The following is a 14,386-nucleotide window of genomic DNA, read 5'->3' on the forward strand; positions in this document are numbered from 1 at the left end:
AATTTTTTTAGTAACCAGTTTTTAAAATCTTAATTAATAATTATTTTTTTTAAGAATTTTACCCTATGATTACTAACCCTTACCCTTTACTAAGAATTTATAGCCTATGCCCCAGGTTATATCTGATTTTGATTAATCTTGATTTGATATATTAAATTTATATTTGATAGAAAGCTCTATAAAAATAAAGATAATGTATCAAAACTCATAGTTTTAGTTTGTTGCATTTTTGAGATATAATAATCATAAACAGGCAGGATTTTTTAAAAAATGCAATCAAAATTTCGCTGCCCAATTTTTTTTTTAATAAAAAAAGTTGTAAAAGTTTCTTTTTATATAACTCGTACACGACGAATTAAAATATTCTGCGCAGAATGAATGATAATATGAATGATACAAGTCAAATTAAAAAATTTTACTCTTAGTAAATTTTGATTCAAGCCAGCTATATATTTTATTGCTCTACACGATATTAAATGCGGAAAATACTTCTAAATTCAACGACCTTCAATTCGCGGAAATCTACAATCTTGTTAAAGATCTTTTTTTATTTCATATCAGTGAATGAAAACCGCAAGAATTCCAACCGGAGAAAACAAACGATTAAAAGAAGTTTTACAACTCAGTGTACTTAGTTGTTTATTATTAATATTTTTTTTTTTATTTCTATTTCGGCTGTCTTAGTTTCTATCATTTCAGAAGTTTTACAAAGAGGTCAAGGAAAAGAGATTTAAAAAAACTGTTTGAAAAACCACAATCTAAGCTAACCTTCAAAAACCACAAAAATGCTTCACATGACTAGCGTGCATCTAAATAAGGGGATAATGTAGTACAATAGGAAATTAACGTAGGCGTTTGATAGGATTTTTTGTAAATGTTGAATGAGGGGTATTTTATTTATTTTGCCTTGATATAAAAACGAAAAATTAGGGTTTTTTTTAAAGTAAATATTAATGTTAGTAGCAAAACAAAAATTGAATACGAAAAACGAAATTTTGTGGCTTTTTTACTGTAAATACTAATTCTAATAGCAAAACAAAAATTGAAAATGAAAAACGAAATTTTGAAGCTTTTTTACAGTTAATACTAATTCTAATAGCAAAACGAAATATTGAGTATAAAAAACAAAATATTACATACAAGTTATATATTATACAAGTTATACAAGTTAAATATTAAATACAAGTTAAAATAATGTTAAAAGCAAAACGAAATATTAAATATGAAAAAATAAATATTGACGGGTTTTTTACAAATTAATAACAATGCTAGTAAGCAAAACGAAATCATGAGATTTTCTAAGAAATTAATAATAATATTATTTTCTAAGAAGTTAATAATAATATTACTAGCAAATAATATTTCATTTTTTGTTCATATGCAAAACATGACATGAGATTTAGAAACTGAACATGGATAATTTGGACTGTTTAATTCGACATTTACTTTAATCTTTTGAATTGAATATTAAAAATACAATTGAATTATAGTCTGTGGTTCGTATTTTAATCCGAAATCAATAATAATATTAATAATTAAAAAAATTCTATATATGAATTGTTAACCCTAATTAATCAAGTGTAATTAACTAATCTGTGTCCTCAGTGATTCAAATGAATATCATAAAGACTTCTATTTTATCCAGGACATTACTGCAATACTTGGTATTTCAACAAGTAAATAAATAAATAAAATAAAAATTTCTGATTGTTTGAAAATATTTGAAGACATTAGACATTTATAGAACTTTTAAAAAAGATTTTAATTGTATAGATATTGTTTTGAAAGAGAAACAAACTATTAAATTAAAAAATAAATCTTAAATGCCATTTTTAATTTAAAAATTGTATTTTACTTATTTTTATATCCAGTCTTTTTAATAAGAATTTTTTTTTTTTTTTTTTTTTTTTGTTAAATCCAATTTTTTAAAATTAATTCTTTTGACCTCGAATCGACTGAGTTGCTTTGCATTTATAAATATTGCAATTAATCTAAAAAGATAAAACATTTATTCTTTTGTTATTAACTATTAAAGAAAACATACATTGAAAAACTTTTTAAAAAAGACTGGATACAAAATATTGCTTGTTTCAGGAAGGACTGAAATTAAATAAATTTATTTTACAATTCATTCGGTGTTCAAAAAGCATGTTACATATTATTCTGTCAATAAGAAGCACATGCAGAAATTATATCAATTAGTAATACCATAATTAGTAATCTCATGCGTATTTTAAACAGCAGGCGAATGCGTTTATATTTTATGAAAATCGTGTGAATACAAAATACACTAATCTTTTTATTTTTTTAATATGTCATTATTTCCACGGATTTAATTTACACAAAATAGAAATGACATAGTAGAAATTGAAATAAACGAAGTTTTTAAAAACAACTTAAGCAAAGTTTTTAAAAAACGCAGTCTCTCTCTCTATTTTTTTTTTTTTTTTTTTTTTTTTACAAAGCAAACATTATACCTATTTTAAACATTTCCTTTATTTTAAAATATTTTCTACTGCAAGGTCTGCATCGCAGACCGAAATAGCTGAAATAACTCCCTTTAAAAAAGAATGCATCCATCTTATTTTTTTTTTAAATTTCTTTATTAATTTTCAATTATATCGACTGAAAATATTTTTAAAAGGGATCATCTTTTCTATCGGTAGATATTTTCATATGCTTCCATTATTTTCTATAGAAAATCAGTCAATTTACTCCTCGACGAATAATTTGGAGCTTTGTCTGGTCATAATACATTTGATTTATTTCAAGCTAGTCCGACAGTCAACATTGCTGGCATAGTAATTAATAAAACGTTTCAGCAATTAAAATTTTAAAAAGAAAGTTGGGATATATTTCACTGTATCATAATTATACTAAGACTAAATGTGGTATAATGATATATTCTTTTGAATGAATAATTTACTGCAGTACTAGTTTTCAAAAGATACACAGAAATCCAAAGAATTTGAATACCAAACACTTGTCAGGATCTGATTCAGCACAATTTCCTTATTTTAGAGTCTCTCTCTGTCATTTACCTTCTAAAAATCAAATTATATTGTCTAAAGGGAAAAAATGTAACAGCCCCTACTTTTTTTAACCGACGATTATTGTTTTCAAATAATCAAAATGAATTGCAAAATTTACATATTCAAAGATTTTATTTAGAAAGAAAATATATAGAAAGTATCGGCCATCCAAGATAAGCTAAAAACTAAATGTCTTATATAAAACAGACTTTAGTTGAACGCATATAATGGCTATTTGATCTGAAAACAGTATTTATAATATATTTTATTATTTTGTCACAGATTAATCAATACGAATTGTACGATAATCACTACAACGTAATTTAGGCTAAAAATTGTTGGCATTTTCAGAGTTATTCAAATCAATCACGCCGGTTGAAAATGGTTATAATTGCAAAGTAGACAACTATAAAAAAGGAGGTTGGAGCCAGTATAAAAAAAGTTTTAAGTTTTGCTTTCTTATAAAATAATTGCCTTAGAAAGTTTTCTTTATACGTCATATCCATGCAGCAGTCTATTTCATGCCAAAAGCTAAAAAGCAAATTGATGCATGTTCGATAGCTGCATGTATATTCTACATATGATTGTCTAAATCTTATGAAATTGTTTCTATCTTCATTTCAATCGGATATATGGTAAACTTTATTTTAACGCATCCTTTGTGTGCAACAAGGAACGAATTGCAGGTGCTCAAAGAAAATGCATCATGCAATAACAGGACTACTTCACGAATGTTGCCCAATCAACAAAGGGAAGTCATAATGAGAAATTAAGTAAGGAAAAAAGACTTTCAACTTCTTATAGATTTCAAATTCTTTCTTTTTTTAGTTAAAATTTGTTGCTTCCTGTTGTTGCTGTCAAGCAATTTTTGCAATCGATGAAATAAATTCGAATAACTCAATTTTTATGCAGAAATCGGTATGCAATTTGTTAAATTACCTTATCTGCAAGAGTTCTAATACTTTCCGTAATACTTAAATGTACATTTGTAATACACCATTTAAAGATTTCTTTTCAAGAAATAAAATTACCTGTCCTCTTACTCTTTCACAAAGGAGATAACTCATCTGTATGCAATTATGCTTTTTCTTACTGCATTCTCACTTTGCACATAAGCCAGCTTAAAGCATTGTCGTATTTAAATATAAAAAAAAAAATAGGTTATAATTTGCAAAGCAGGTTGTTCAAAAATAAATATCCCAATTTGCTATAAAATAAAAACACAAAACAAAGTATAACTTTGTTGTTTATCGGAAATCAAAAATAGAATTGAAAATTTAAATTCAACACATTTATCAATTTACTATGGATACCTCCAGAAATACGAACGATATCGAAGCGGTATGATAACTCGTCACATTTTTTTTCCTCTGCATGTTTGGTGTAATGTTTTGAGAAGTAACAAATATGTGTGTCTTAAAGGAATAGTGGACTTTGAAATAAATAAAAATGGTCGAAAAAATGATTTTTTTTTTTTTTTTGTTTCTTTATCAAAGTACAAGTTTATATTCAACTAAAATAGCGTTATAAAATGCATCGATCAATAAAATAAATATTTGAAGGGCATAGAAAAAAGTAGGTGCATTTTAATGACTTTTCTCAAAACCAATTATAATTAAATTATAATTAAATACCTTTGAAATATTTCGGGTGTCTTAATTTTTGAGGAAATGAAATAAAATTGATAATGAAGATTTCTGTTAAACATTAAAAAAAAATTTTATGTTTCGAATACTTTTAGATAACTAAAAATAAACTTTAGTTTAGAAAAATACAAAATTCTAATGAAAACTCAGTTCGTTTGCATAAAAATATTTCTAAAAAATTAGCTTTTAATTGGAATTACAAAATTGTACACAGTTTTGTCCCAAATTTTTACCTTATGTAGAACTATAAAGTAAAAATAATAGAAAATATTAAAAAGTAAGTTGTCTGAAATATTTTGAAATTTTTAAAAATAATATGTTTTTTTAAAGAGTTGTTTTATAGATGTTTAAAGTATTTATATTTTAATACATATACAGAAAAATTTCTTCACCCTGAGTGAATAATTCGCAAAACTGCCTAATAATTAGTTCACCGTTTCCTTAAGTTCTTCCATATCAATTGCTGGTGATAGATTAAGTACCCAAGTAAAAAAAAAAAAAAAAAAAAAAAAAAAAAAAACATGACTATTGCAATACAGGCATACTTAAAGCTTCACACCAGACATGCAAAAGAAAATTAGGAATGACTTATTGTATTGTTTTGATATCGTTCGTATTTCATATATAACTGTGCTGAATTTAAACTTTCAACTGTTATTTTTGATTTTCAATGCAGAACAAGGTTATAATTTATATTATTTTCTTTTAATAATCCGGAAAAAGAGGATTTCATGTATAAACATTCTATATATATCTTTAAATTAATATGGCATCAGATATAACGCATTTGTTTACAGAGATTTTTTTTTAACACAGCACAACTGTAGTGTTTCTGAAAACATTTTCATATCTTATTTCATTTAACAAGTAATATCAACTTAAATGAAGTTATCTTCTATTTTAATATGAAATTATATATAAAATCATATCGGAATTTTGATGTCTTTTTTCATTTTTTTATTAAATAAAAATATGTACTTTAAAGTTATTCGTTTTGAAGCTAATAACTAAATGAATTTCAATTTTGTCAAATAGTTAAAAATTCAATCCAGAAGTGAAATTACGGAGCTGAATTTCATTTGACAAATTAATTGTAGTAGCCACTCAGTAATTTGACAAGTTTGACTGTTACAGACAAACCCTTCTTTTAAACTGCACTTTTTAGAAAGACTAAGTGGAACTATTTAATAATGTTATGACACTCTTCGATAATCAGTAATTAATTTTCTAAATGCTTGATCCTCCCCCCCCCCCGATATTGGAATATAGGGTTAAAGAAAAATATTAATGCATGTGGCTACCAGTAACCCTGCCACTAAATAGACAATAGAATTTTGAATTACTTTTTGAATAATTTTCTGCAAATATTTTTTACATTTTTAAGTATTTTTATAAGAAATATAAGCTTTGCGATGTAAATGCACTTTTATAATATTTTATAATATATTAAATTTTATAATATATAAAATATAATATCAAATTTATAATAAATTTTATTTAACTTTTATAATATATTAAATTTAAAATGTATAAACATATTAAATTAATCTCCACTAATTAAGCACTTTTGTTATTCTGGCAGTCTTCCAATCTGATAAATGCTGTATTATTGAGAGCCATTATCCCTTTTTTTAATAGTAATTTGAAAAGAATTAAATCATGTATAAATCTTCGTTGAATCTTGAAAATATTGAAAAAAAGATACTGGAAGAATCCCCACCCCCAGTAAAAAATCATACAATTCAACTCAAAAAGGCAATAGCTTATTGAATTGAACTGAGATTACTCTAACTCTTGAGAAAATAAGCCAACACAGCGTAAAACCACGTCAAGTAAAAAAGGATTTTTATTTATGTGCTTTAATTTTGTTAAGAAACTATCTAGAACGGTTACTTGTTTATTTTGCTTTTTTTCCACTCCGATGAATGAATTAGTTTATTTTATTCTTCGGCAAATAAACTAAGATAACATATGAATTTTATCCAGTCTACCATAAAAAAATATCTAAAATTAAAAGAATTCTCACTAGTTTTATTCCACACAAAACTCATTGTATTTTACTGACGGAAATGGTCTTCCACAAACTTTCTTGCATACAAATTAATAAAGATATTACATCTTTTTAAATTTATTTTGCTTCCTTCCACTCTGATGAATAAATTATTTATTTTACTCTTCTTCTCAAAATAAACTCAAATAATCTGCGAATTTTATCCAGTCTACCATGAAAAAAAAAATATCTAAACCTAAAAGAACTCCCACTAGTTTTATTCCACATAAAACTCATTGTAAGATATTTTGTCATTAACTGACGGGAATGGTCTTCCACAAATTTTCACGCATACGAAGTTATAAAGTTGTTATCCCTCCTTCCTCCATGTCCTATATGGCCTTGTTCAAAAGTGTGGACTTTGAACCAAGGCCATGAATGTAACAAGTGCTCAGATTTTTATCTCCAGGTCTTGCCTATGAGCATTTTTGTGTTTTGTAGAATAGCGAAGAAAATTGAATATGCATGTTAGACGTTTTTTTCGGCTGAGTGAAATTGAAATTTAATTCAGACATAATATTTCAATATCAAGATAGCATACCAAATTACATTTTTCTCAAGTTGTTGTATTTTCAAGTCATCGCATTTATATGCGTAGGGAATGTTCAGACCGACAGGCATTCAACTCTTGGATAATTTTGTTTTAAAATTTGATAAAAATAATCTGTACATTAAATGCTTAGAACTGTATTTAAGTTATCCAAATCGCTGCGGTTTTTGAGTTATCATGTTTATATGCATACAAAAATACAGACCGACAAACGATCAGCCTTTGTACAGATTTGGTTCAAAATTTGAATCAGGTCAACATCTTAAGCACTGAATCTGTTTGTGAATCATTTTTGTTTGAGCTTTGAAAATACCGTATTTCCTTGTATTCGGACAACCGGATAAATTGATTTCTTATGAATGGATTTCATTCAAAATTCGATAGGCATCTTCAAATTCGGTATAAAGACTCAATTTCAAATTTCATCCGTCCAGCTCAAACAATTTTGAGTCATAGACAGAGTGATATGCAGTCATAATTTCAAGAATGTGTTCTTCAGACTCAAGGAGTTTTAAAACATGAAGATTCGTCAAAACCTCAAAGTGGAATTTTTTGCTCTTACGGCGTTTTCTCTCTCTCTCTCTCTCTCTCTCTCTTTCTTTTCTTTTTTTTTTATTTCGTATACAAGAAAGTCAAAATAAATGATTTTTACATCTTCAAATAACTGGAACCAATTGGTGAGAGACAAATAAGCCATTTGTTTATAAGAGCAAATAATTTTTTTAAATAAAATCTTAGCTTATAATAATTTTTTAAAAAGTTGAATGCATTTTTTAATACGAATCTTCTTAATAGACAATACATTCTTTAATGTGAGTGCGTGTGTAGATATAGATATATATACACACATACATGCATACATGTGTGTGTATGTGATAAAAATGGGGGGGTGGGGGTCTAAAAATTATTTTTGATGAAACAGTGAAATTTAAAAGTAATGAGGATTTGCCATTTCGCTTAAAAAATCATTTTAAAATCAATTTATTTATATTAACCATGATGTTGATGTCCAGTGTATTCCTTTATCTGATTCTAAGCAATTTGGAAAACAATTCATTCTATTTCCCTCTTAAATCTAGCTTAGATATATACTTTTGAATAATAATTGATTGCCTTCAGAGTGACTTTTACAGAAAATAATGAAAATAATATATAAAAATCCTTGTTATCTTACTGTATGAAATCATTACATTTTATTATTATTATTATTTTCGTTTTCTACTTTTCTTATTTAAAGTTATACTTTGATATTAGAATGGAAAATAAATAGTTTTTCTTCTTATTTTGCGAACAAAATTAAAGCATATAACGGATTTATATTCAAGTGAAAGAACATAAATTTACTACATAATTCTTTCGCTTGGTTTTCAAAATAGACCTTAGATTCGCCTAGGGGAAGATCTAAATCCTTAAATCTCAGACCCTTTCTATATTTCTTTTACTTCGTTATAAGCAAAAAAGTACTAAAAGAAGGGGGGAGGGGTGACAGATTAGATGATGATTGGGCTATATCTCATGGCGGTTAGAGAGAAATCGGCAATTTGTTTCAAGTAACGTCTTCCCAGATAAGATTTTGCAAATATGGTCAACTTTCTTCCTAATTGTGTCGATTTCATATTAATTCTCAATTCAAATTTTAAAATTTTATTTAGCATTGCAAATGAGTGAAATTTTAGAAATTCACTTTAGCTGTACCTTCTTTTAATTAATAAAAAAAAGGAATTAATTGAATGCCGATTACTATTTTGCTATTTTTAGTACACCCAAAATGTGTATGTATTTAGTTATTGCTGCTAAATCGTTATCTTAATATTCGATTTCGTTATATTTATTATTCGTGTATTTTAAATAGAAATTTTCATTATTTAATACATATTATTATTATCCGAAACGACACTATCTGTACAACGATTTGTTTTTACTATTATATTATTTACTTTTCAATTTCTTGCATCATCTTATAGCAACCCTGTGGTCCGAAACATTATCATAAAAGATAGGACACAATGTCTATTTGAGGGATTTAGTATTGTTAACAACAAGTAAATGATTGCCCCCTTTTAAGGGAAAACACACACACCTCACGCTGTTGATCAGAAATGCACTTTTAAAAAAAATATTTTTATTATAATTGGAAGCAAACAATAAATTAGTAATAAAAATTAGATAATTTTTAATGGATAATAATGCATATACTGAATAAAAATTAGATAATTTATTCAGTATCTGCAATAATTATTTACACTAAAATACAAATTTTCCAACGAATTAAGAAAGGACAAAAAACAGATTTTTATTTATTTACTTAATAATTATTATATTATAACGCGCATAAAAAAGGGTATCAATAAAAAGCATAATCTCAAACATAAAGTGATTATTATTATTATTGTATTCTGGATTTATTTTATTAGAAAAAATTGTAGATATAATAAAATATTCTTATTTATGTAACAAAATGTCGGAAAGCTTAAATTTTAGTATTTTTTTTTCATGATTTTTTTCTATTTACTTTTGAAAAAAATTGTTTCATAAATATTTCATTTAAATATTTTAAATAGTTAAATAAATATTTTTATCAGTTTTTAACGAATCGGCCATAACAAATAATAATAAAAATAACTATTCTTCTGTAACCTTCAAGTTATCGACTTTAATTCACTAAACTATTCTCCCCCCCCCCCAGCTGAGTAGTGTTTAGATTAGTTTAGTTTTTCTGAGTAGTAGTCACCAAGAAAAGGACTAGTTACCATTTGAGGATTACTCTAAAAGTTTTTTTAATACATTCTTTAATGGATCATGGATCAATTACAGAAAAATTAATCTTATTCTGTGTGAAATTTTCTATATTTTTAAGTTCGCTGTAGAATTTCAGCAGTCATTTCTTTTTCTATTCTTTTTTTTTTGTTTGTTTGTTTTGTTTATCTGCAAATTAATATGTATTTTCAAACTCCTAAACAGCTTTCAACCGGAACATACCACCCATTAATCAGATTTTGAAGTCAAAATATAGTCATTTTGATATGATTTATTTTCAGGGTAATACAAATAATTGGAAAGCCATCTTTAAGTTTTTTCATTTTACCATCTTCTGACATAAATCTATAAAACTGTTCTTTACCGACGTTTTGATAATTTTTATTAAGATTGGAATTAAATTTTACATAATATCCTAATATTTGTAATTTTAATATAATTTAAAAGAAATTTATTGAATGTTTTTTTAAATTAAATTGGGTATTAGAAAGGAATGGGAAGTAACTTTTTTGACACAATTTTCTACCCTAAATAGCAGTGATAACAACTTAGTTGTAGCAAAACATTGTACTTTTTTTTATATAAAAAAAAGAATTGAACATTTTTAGAAGGAGCATATTTTGTTGATAAATATTTGTTTATGCAAACATTATTTTATTGCAGTAAACAAATTAATGAATTAGAGAGGGGGAAAGAAAATCAGCTGGAACTGAGCGAAACATTTTTTAAGTCAATAAAGTATTTATCTTCTCCAACTTCCATGTATCTAGTATTTGATACATGGAAGTTGAATTCAGAAAACCATTTCATACTCGCTAATATTCAAAAAAGTATCAGTTTAACAAACTTCTATTAAACAAAATTTTCTATTAAAAGAAATTTCTACTACACATTGGAGTATCATTTTCAATCTCGTATGCTATTTGATTGTCGATTTAAAAAAGAAAATTTTTGTATAATAATTTTTTCTCTTTTTCTGCAATTATTCATTTGTTGAAGTTTAATAGAGTCAATCGAATAGGCTGCGGTTAAAGTGGCAGCATCTGAAAAATATGGGAGCTGTTGAATAAAGTAAAAGCTGTCTAATTTTCCTCTGACGAAGACACCATGAATTTTGGCTATCCTGGAGTAGGCACACAGCAAAAATGTTACGAAGTGTATGAAGACACTTCAGTGAATGATGAAGATGACAATGAAGAACTTATTAAAATAAATTTACAAGAAGAAATTCTAAAATCATTTGATACGAAAATAATAATAAGAAGAATAATAAAATATTACAGATGTTATACTTCAATCTTTACACAAATGTAAATATATATATATATATATATATATATATATATATATACTTTTCTTTCTTTTCTATATTTTTTTTGGTTTAATTTTTATTTGGTTTTTTTGATTTTCCTATTAACTTGATTTTAATACTTTTGTATCAATTCATCTGAGTTTTAGAAGTAGCTGCAGTTGCGCTCTCTAAATACTATGAAGTTCTTTTTTTGGTTTTAGTTTGAATAGGTAATAAATTTTAGTTGCGATTTCGAAACTGTTTTGTTTCGTTTTCAAACTATTTCTTACTTTAGATTGGTTGCTTATATATATATATATATATATATATATATATATATATATATATATATATATATATATATATATATATATATATATAACTCTTAAAAAATGTAGATTTTATATTAATTTTCTTAAAATTTTTATAGACCTATACAAAAAGAAGCAGACATTTTTGCAGTTGGCATATGCAGTAAAGTCAATAAACCGTAAAGAAAAATTTAAATTCAGACTTCATTTTTCTCATTTTTATAACTTTATTTACAAATTTCTGTTTAACTAATTTTTTTTATCACAAAATTTTGATTGGAACATTTAACGTTAATTGGAACGTTTGGACTTCGTTAAAGAGAGAACTCGATAATAGTTTCCAAAGCTATAATTTGGAATTTTATCGTTTTTAGATGCCTCGATAATATCCAAATTCACTAAAATCTCATGGCCAAAGTATTTTGCTACTTACGATACATACAATATGAAATTTGTATGAAAGTAAGTAAAAAGATTTAAAAAAACACACACACACACACATTATATCTTGTACGAACGACGGTTCACTCGCCAAGACAGAGTTCCCTCAACCCTGGTGTGGATGAATGCGTGCCAAGACTCCCCAAAGGCAGAGCCGAACGTTCGGCTTTTTGTATTTTGAGATCGACGACTGCAATGGTCCTGATTTTGAGGGCGCATTGCAGTTTGACAATAAGGGGCGAAATGGAAGCAGATATGGGTGACGTCGCACGTACCACGTGACTTGGAGAAGAGACCCTCTTCCTTATCGGATCGATAAGCCGTGCAACAAGGAGGATCGGGGCTTGAAAAAGGAAGAAGAGTAACAATAGGGCTCGATTCTAATGTCAGCTGTGGCGATTTGCATAGGAATGATGGCTCGCTCGAAGGTTTCCGAGGAAATTGCGATGAAGTACAAACAGAAAAATTTAGAATGCGAACGACTGATTTGGTAGGTCATTGACTCGGTAGCAGAAGATTGGAATTCTTTACTAGGCCTCGTGGAATATTTATTTCTTGTATGGAAGCAGGAATACTCTCAATTGTCGATGCGAGATTTCAAAAATTTATGAAAGCAAATGCTCTCAAATTTTGAATGTCAAAGTTTTCGGCATTCATGATGAGATCTGAAAAAAATATCCAGAAAAAGTTTTTTTTTTTTTTTTTTTCCTAAGTTAAAAAAAAAAATCTAAAATCCAATAAATTATGGTTGATTTTTTTTTTTTTTTTTTTTTTTTTGTCTGGGGTTTCTTAAAATTAGATTTCAGAACATTTTTTTTTTTCGAACTTATGTGCTAATTTTAGATTGAATAGCATTTGCTTTTATAAAACCTAACTCATTTTGAAAATTTGTCATTTGATAAAACAATCCATTACAGTACTCAATAAAGTGAAAGAATAGAATGCAAAAGAAGGAAAAAAAAAAGTCTTTAATTCTTCTTCACAGATACTTTCACAGCTTATTTTCGAATTTTTATTTATTTATTTCATTTTATTTTTGCCACTTGATAAATGATGCAAATGAAATAAACATACAGAAACATAAAAAAAAAGAAAGTTTAAAATATATTTTGCTAAATATACTAAGTTAACAAATGCTTGCAATATTTTTGTATTTCATGTCAGTAAAGGTACACTTGTAAAAAATAATATTTGCTTTTTCACTTTTTAAAAGCTGATGCAACAATTTTCTTTTTCTGAGTCGCTAAATGAATTTTTTTAAACAAATTATTTCAACTTCATCTCAAGAACGTATTAATATTCGAAGAAGCTAATTTAAGTCACTATGAGCAGTGGCCTGACAAATACTTGTTAATGGAATTGAAAAGAAACAATTTATACTTTCGTTCTTTTGTTTCGTTTTAACTGATTATTTGCACATCAGTTGCAAAAAAAAAAAAACTTTTAACGAATGGAAATTTTTTTTCTTCTTACGTAATATATTGATCTAAGGTTCTTTTTACCATAAATGTATCATATTTACTCAACCATCAAATCAAATTCACTTAACATGATGATTATTTTCCTGTAAACATCATTAAAAAGTTTGCTATTGTTTGTTAGCATTATTGTTACTATTATTGAGACTAGCATTATTGTTACTATTATTGAGACTAGCATTATTTCTAGATTTGTATTAAAACTAAGATCTTTGAAACACATTGTATATATTTTTTTCTAAAACATAAAATTTTGAATTTTTTTCTAGTGGAAAATTTTATAATGGAATTTCTCAGCAGTAAATCTTGTTGTAGTAGAAAAAAATACAAACTTTTGAACAAAAGTGATAAAAGAGGATATTACACCATACTGCTGACAGACTACAAGATTTAAAATTTATTTTAATCACGAAATAAACAATATTTTAAATAAAAAACAATAAATGTTTAAAAAAACAAATTTTTAACATCAAATATGAAAAAAAAAAAAAAGAAAAGACATGAGAAATTATCCAGCTAAAATTATTTTTCCAGACAAATATTATTTATCATCTACAAATCGTCTGCTTTTAAACTTATCATTTAGTTTCTTCTGGAATTTGTTTTGACAACTCTAATATTCTTGTTGGTGATGCGCTTTAATATTCGAGTGTATATGCCAACTAAATGTAAAAATAAATATAAATTTATTTTTATTAGAAAGTGAACTAGAAAGCTTTATTATCAAATTTTGTTTAAATATGATAAAATTAAGAATTACAATTACAAACACGACAAAGTTTGGAACGAAAAAAAAAGATGCTTAACTTCATAAAATAAGTATGATTGTT

The 14,386-nt window shown here is 26.1% G+C and overlaps 1 protein-coding gene across 1 annotated transcript in view; it reads right to left on the reverse strand.

The window, feature by feature from the left end:
- The window catches only part of LOC129963506 (protein lin-28 homolog), a 124,038-nt gene that overhangs the window by 22,802 nt on the left and 86,850 nt on the right, over positions 1–14,386 (reverse strand). The window lies entirely within an intron of this gene.

This window comes from Argiope bruennichi, chromosome 3 (assembly GCF_947563725.1).
Source record: "Argiope bruennichi chromosome 3, qqArgBrue1.1, whole genome shotgun sequence".
Classification (NCBI taxonomy): domain Eukaryota; kingdom Metazoa; phylum Arthropoda; class Arachnida; order Araneae; family Araneidae; genus Argiope; species Argiope bruennichi.